Raw genomic sequence first — 7,755 nt, 5'->3', positions numbered from 1 at the left:
AAAAAAAATCCAAGAAAATAAACTTTTATAGCACATAGAGGATGACATGCGGGTCCCATGAGCCAGCTGGTTCCTCAACGTTTCAAACGTGGCATGAGATCGAAAGAAAAAGGCAAGTGACCAAATATGAGGAGCCAAAAATAATTCAAGAAAAGAAAGTTTTATAGTACATAGAGGATGACATGCGGGTCCCATTTAGCAGCAGCGGTATCACCGTTTGAGAGGCGGCAGGGGATTGAAAGAAAAAGGCAAGTGACCAAATATCAGGAGCCAAAAATAATTCAAGAAAAGAAAGTTTTATAGTACATAGAGGATGACATGTGGGTCCCATTTAGCAGCAGCGGTCTCACCGTTTGAGAGGCGGCAGGGGATCGAAAGAAAAAGGTAAGTGACCAAATATGAGGTGCCAAAAATAATTCAAGAAAAGAAAGTTTTATAGTACATAGAGGATGACATGCGGGTCCCATTTAGCAGCAGCGGTATCACCGTTTGAGAGGCAGGACGGGATCGAAAGAAAAAGGCAAGTGACCAAATATGAGGTGCCAAAAAAAACTCCAAGAAAAGAAAGTTGATTGCACATAGAGGATGACATGCGGGTCCCATTTAGCAGCAGCGGTCTCAACGTTTCCAAGGCGGCAAGGGATCAAAAGAAAAAGGAAGTAGCCGTAAATCGGGGGTCAAAAAATCCAAGAATATAAAGATTTATTGTACATAGAGGATGACATGCGGGACCCATGATCCTGCATCGTAAACGGCTCGATCGGAGAGCGTTGAACGAGATGGCGCGATCGAGAAAAAAAATAATGCCAGAGAGGCTGCCATCTGGGCCCTACATCCCTCGGCGGTGCGGATTTGCGTTGACTCGGCCGGCGACCATACGTGACGTTTTGGCCGTTTTCGTCGGGCTAGGTGGCCTCAAAAACGAGAAAAAAAACGTTTTGACATGCACAACGGAGAGACCAAAAATCGTCGGCCATGGTACACCAGCAACCACGACGCGACTTCAACTTCGTCGGCCATGGCAACTTTTCTTGTAGTGTATACATCTTATGGAACAAATAGGTTCGTGAAAGTCTTTTATCGCACTCAGTTGTCACTGAATTGCTTGAGGACAAGCAATAAGCTAAGCTTGGGGGAGTTGATACGTCCAAAACGTATCTACTTTCCCGAACCTTTTTGTTATTATTTTCCCTCAAACTTGCGTGTTTTGAATGCAACTAACGCGGACTAACGCTGTTTTTAGCAGAATTGCCCTGGTGTCTTCTTTTTGTGCAGAAAATCAACTTTTGGGAAAAATCCCAGAAATATACCCAAATGCCTTATTTTCCCGGGGAACTCACGGAGCCAGAAGGTGAAGAGCGGGGGGGGGGGGGGGCTAGAGCTGGGAGTACATGGCCCAGGCGCGGCCCAGGCCTGGCCGCGCCTAGGGGATGTATTCCCGACCCCTTTTTCGGCCTCCCCTTTCGGCTATAAGATCCTCGTCACGAGAAAACCCCAGGGGGTTCGAAGTTATTCCAGAGAAAAGTCCGTAGCACCGCCGCCTCGCAAAACCCTATTTGGGAGGCAGGAACTCCGTTCTGGCACTCTGCCGGGACGGGGAATTGGAGGAGATCATTGCCATCGCCATCACCGACGCCTCTCCATCAAGCATCCATGATTCCCCCATCCATGTGTGAGTAGTTCCCTCGCTGTAGGGTGAAGGGGATGGTCGGGATTGGATGAGTTCGTTCATGTAATAGCATTAGAATTGTTCGGGGCATAGTGCCTAGTATCCGTTGTGAGTATTTTATGCATTGTTGCAACTTGTTATACTTAATGCTTGTCACTTTGGGCCCGAGTGCCATGATCTCAGATCTGAACATATTGTGTTTTCATGATTATGTTTTATATATTGTTCTTGATCATATCTGCAAGTTGTATACACATGTCATTGTCCGGAACCCGAGGCCCCGAAGTGACAATAATCGGGACAACCGGAGGGGATGGTTTTGATGTGAGGATCACGTGTGTTCACGGAGTGTTAATGCTTTGCTCCGGTACTTTATTAAAAGGAGTACCTTAATTACCAGTAGTTTCCCTCGAGGCCCCGCTGCAACGGGCTGGTTGGACAAAAGATGTCGCCAAGTTTCTCATTGCGAGCACGCGCGACTAAATAGGAACACATGCCTATGGTTATTTTATTCTTGGATACTTGTATCACTTTATCTGCAAATGCCCATGTTAGCTATTATATGAGTCGTCTAATTCATGCAACGCCCGATTATCCATCCCTGTGCCTATAGTATTTTAATCCTGCTGTTTACCGCATCCACCACTGCTGCTGTTTTTTACTTTATTTTCGCTGTTACTTTATTACTGCCACTGCTATAAACTGTTGCTACTGATAAACCTCTGCGAGCTAGTCTACTTCCAGGTGCAGCTGAATTGACAACTCAACTGTCAAGGCTTATATTTATTCTTTGGCTCCCCTTGTGTCGAATCAGTAAATTGGGTAATACTTCCCTCGAAGACTCACTACAAGAGAACTGGCCCGTAGAGACACTATTTTGGTCCCATAGAGACACTTATTTTGTCTCTACACAGTTTTATGGACATTGTCCACAATGTCACAAAAGTATCACTACGTGCAGTGTGTCTTAGACCGTAGAGTCACTTTGCAAAATGTCAATATATGACATAAGGTCACCTTGTAGAGACACCAAGTTGTGTATTTACACATATATAGGCACTTCAAAGATACAATTGGAATATGTGTGTACATGTATAGAGGCATTTTCATACCGCATTTTAACTTGTCTCTAAAATTATAGAGACATTTTATTGTGACAATTTATCCATCTCTAAAATATAGAGACATTTTAATGAGGCATTTATTTATTCTCTATAAATATATAAAGGCATTGTGTAGAGACATTCGTATTGTCCATTTCAATAATGTAGAGGCACTTGTTATGGCATTATATTATGTCTCCGTAAATATAAAGTCATTGCATAGAGACATTCATAATGTCTCTTTCAATAATGTAGAGGCATTTGTTATGGCATCTTATTAAGTCTCCGTAAATATAAAGGCATTGCATAGAGACACTCATAATGCCCCTTTCAACAATGTGGAGGCACTTGTTATGGCATTTTAATCTTATCCTGAGATATATATAGTCCATGTAGAGGCATTTTGGCATGTCTAAAAGCAACATCATATAGGAGTTCTCTTACGTCATCCTCGGATACTCTACAATGTATCATTCCAGTATGTTTTCTCTCTCAAAAATAGGAAGTATAAAAATTCACTAGAAACATAATACACATTTATACCAAATATATTACAACACATGAACAAAATACAATTGAGTACACATTTGATAATTCAGTATAAATATACAGAGGGTTCAATGATTGATAAAAGAAACACAAATACTGAACTTAAAAACAGACCACGACACCTAAGTGTGAGCGCTAGATGTTCATGAAAGAAAAAACAGAAAACTAAACATGTTCTGAGCACGAGATAACCTCCCCTTGCTAGGCAACATCACACGAAAAACTAAATAGCATAGTATTTAAAATAATACACACTGCTCTTCTGCTCTTGTGAAATGATCAGCACTTTGAGTTCCCCTGATCTCTTGTCACACTGCAATCACCAAACCAATGTAAGTATAGTCTAAAGAACAAATTGCTGATATAGATTGTTGTGTTGCTCCTATCACAAGTGAAAAAAAAACAGACAGATTACCTTTGTGAAATTTCCTTGCATTGCAAGATCAGAAGACATGTTGCCTTAGTTTGAAACATCTTTTACTCTCTTAACCTACAAAATGAATAGTTGTCCTTGAGACACTTGATACACACATACATCGATTCCTTTGCAAATAAGCAGCCATGATTTAATTACAAGTAATATTAATTAAAATGCATTAATTCAACTTACATGAGTAGATGGCCAAGCAATGCAATGACCAATAGCATCTTCTACAGTTTGGATATCTTCAAATGGTCGAGGCAGTTCTTCACATCCAAGTTTACTAACATTTAGAACACTGATTGCCCAAAATGAGTCACCCAATGTATCCCCTTGAACCACATATTTGCTATCTCTACTTTTTATGATTCCTTTACCAACCACCAAGCCTTTAGTTCTTGCGGCCAATGAGAGCAAGATGACAGTTTTTGGTTTCTCTAAAATGTGACTTATCTCTAAAATGTAAGGATACATCAAATTCGTGTACTTTGTCTGTTTAGATGATGAAGCAATCTAAAAATTACAAAATGTTCATGATCATAGCCCTGTGCAACGATCAAACCTAGAGAATATAAGTGCACCGCAACATGACCATAACCATATGCAACGATTGAAACAAATTGTTTTTCTGTGTTGGCTATTGCTACACATAGGTAGCTAAATATTTGACAGTGCAAACGACAAAAAAAAATACTTGGCATAGTCTATCAAGAGGCGAAAGGCAGGGATCCTAATAAGAAGGCACCTCAAGAACATAGCATGGCACAAGCCCATGAGGTGTAGTGGTTCATGTGAGGGCCTTTTGATCCCTATCCATGACAAAATCTGGGTGAAAATTTTAGCAGAGAAACATCAAATCTGGGTAAAAATTTCAGGAGAGAAACATCGTGAGTGATGGCTAACTGAATCAGGTAAATTACCTTTACTGGATCCTTGCTGTGCCAGATCGGCAAGATCCTTGATGTGCCAGATCGCCAAGATCACGTGCATCAGGGCCTTACCAAGTTGTGTAAGCACGATCATTCCATCAGGTGTGGCACACGACGAAGGGCCTTATAGATAAGGACTGTTTCAAAACGCTGGAGTCGGGGTTTGTTAGGACTTAGGATGGCCAAGTTTGTTGAACTAGGCTGTTTGACTGAGTAAAATCTTCAGGGATTGTATGGCCAGCCTCCTCTGTATGGCGTCACTTCCTGTCTCAAAAAAAAAAAAATCATTTGGGCAAAAATTTAACATTCAGTTTTCGTTCGAGTGTCTTTATATTTTTTAAAATTACCGGTAGACAAATTACAACACATATTAAAATGACGTCGATAAATCACTCAATTAAGAATCAACTAATTCTCAATCTTTGTAAAAAAAAATCTCAGTCTTCCCGTAAAAAAAACTGATTCTCATGTGTTCACTATGTTGTAATAATTTATCCATCTAGTGGAGAAAATGTACCATTAGTAATAAATCCTCGACAATTAATATGGATTGAAGGGAGTAATATCTAAACATTAGTAAAGTCTAATTTTATAAATTTATCCATGGAAATCTACAGAATATTCATCGAGTTGTAATAATTTCTTCATCAAGTGCAAAAAAGTAGTCTTTATAATTGCGTTCAAAAAATTGTGAAATCTCACGCGGAGCTCAAAGTCCTGTGAAATCTTACATTGAGCTCAAAGTCTGATTGCTGATTCTCCACATTGACTAGAAACTAAGAAATTATTGTACTACTGAGTATTAGCAATAACATATATATACAAATATGCATATTTACTTCTAAAATATCACACTTTTTAATCATCTATATTTTTAAAATCTGTGATAGGGTGCTTCAAAAGATAGTGCCAACATGATATTACTTTTTTAAGGGCTCTTGGCTCCTGAATTGTATTACTTTACGAATATATGATGTCTAATTCTTCACTTGCCTTTTAAGGATCTATTAAGACCACTACTTGTCAACCAGATGGCTAGAGAGTTGTCTCTTGTGTTAATTCTTTGTCTCTTTCAATGTATTTACATAGCATAGCTAAGAGACATTTGGGTAGTGCCTCTATGGAGTAGTGGCTACCATGTTAAGGCATTCTCTAAAATGTCTTCTATAGTGTCTGTACATAATTGCTAAGAGGCACCACAGGTAGTGTATCTACGGACATGTCTCTATACTTAAGGCATTTGCTAATGTCTCATTTAATGTCTTCACATAATTGCTAAGAGGCATAACCTGGAATGCCTCTACGAATACGTCTCTACTGTTAAGGCATTTCTTGAAATGTCTTTTTTAATGTATTTACAAAACTGTTAAGAGGCATAACATGGAGTGCCTCAACGAATACGTCTCTACTGTTAAGGCATTCACTAAAATGTCTCTTTTAGTGTCTTTACATAAGTGATAAGATACATAATACAAAGTGTCTCTATGAATACGTCTCTACTGTTAAGACACTCCCTACAACGCCTCTCATAGTGTCTTTACATAGTGATTGGATAAGATGTTAAGAGACATAATAGACAGTGTCTCTAGGGATATGTCTCTACTGCATGTTTTTGTTGTAGTGACTGTTACGATCCCCTATACTTGTGGATCATCAACATGCATCTAAGAATCGGGACAAGGTTTCTGTCGCTCACGCTATCGATCATCCTATCAACATGCAATGATGATAACCTTATGCATCCCCTTGTGCACTCATATCAATACATAAGACCATCATAGAAGATAACACACTTTTATGCAACCAACAACAAACTATATAACAATTGCCATGAACAATACACTACTCAAACATCAACATAGAGATACAATAGATGATTGGAAAACAATATATTGCATCATACATCATGTTTGCCAAGATATTAAAGAGGGGGATGATGAACAATTGTTGTATATGTTGATGAAGATGGTATTCATGCCTTCACCGGAGGGGGGAGGAGTCCACCGGAGGCGATTCCGGCAATGTTTAACCCCTTCGATCTCGGCCGGCGGCACCCTGCTCACTCTCTGTTTCAGTGTTTTTGATATACGCCGCCGCCACCTTGACAAAACCCCCCATGGTCATATATATATAGTAGTTTTTAGGGCAAAACAAGTTGGTTCACGAAAAGATGAGGCGAAACGGACGCTCGAGGGCCGAAAGAGGCCTAGTGGTGCGGCCAGAGGGGTTGGCCACGCCACCCTCTCTCTTTCCCAGCCCGTTGACCTCCTGGTGTGCCACTTTAGCTCATTTTTTTCTTCTCGAAAATTCTGAAGTGTGGCCCCTGAACTTTCCCTTTTTGGAGTCACGTAGCTCCTGGCAAGTGAAAAACACTAAAAAGTGGCCTTTCCTGACATACAGAACTATAACGGGGAAGGGGGGATTGGTTAGAAAATCTCCTAAAATATCATAAATAATGGGAATAACATTATATAAGATTCAAATATGTGGAAATATGTTGCAATAAAGTGCAAAGTTCATGTATGCATTTTACATGCATCAGATGCCTCCTCCCAAGCCAAGGAGGAGTGGGGATGTCGATGGCGTCGATTTCCCCTTCACCGGAGGCACCAGTGCAGCAGGATCTACCCTCTTTCGGAGTAGGAGAGACTTTCATCTCCTCCTCCGCCTTAATAAATCTCGGGAAAATATGGCCTAGGTTTTTAGGCGAAATGGAGCTTCTGGTATAAAGGGGGCCGAGGCAACGCTCGAGGGGCGAACGGACCTGGGTGGCACGCCCTACTTGTTTGGGCACGCCACCTGGTGCCGTTCGCACCTCGTGGCCCCTCTCGCGTGGTTCTTTCGCTCACATCCTTTCTTCGGGTGAAAAACTAATCAGGTATTTTTCCCTTAATTTTTAGCGATCCAGAAAGACCCGAAACAAATAAAATATGAAAAAGGAGGTTTTCTGCCTCCATGAATTAAATACCAATGAAGGGAACTTTGTAGAAAGTCCTGGAAATCGACAAAAAATGCATAAATAACAATGTATGAAGGTAAATAACAATGAAAACTCATCCTGTATGTAGCAATAATGATGATGCA

This window comes from Lolium perenne, chromosome 3 (assembly GCF_019359855.2).
Source record: "Lolium perenne isolate Kyuss_39 chromosome 3, Kyuss_2.0, whole genome shotgun sequence".
Taxonomy (NCBI): domain Eukaryota; kingdom Viridiplantae; phylum Streptophyta; class Magnoliopsida; order Poales; family Poaceae; genus Lolium; species Lolium perenne.
This window is presented reverse-complemented; position numbering follows the sequence as displayed.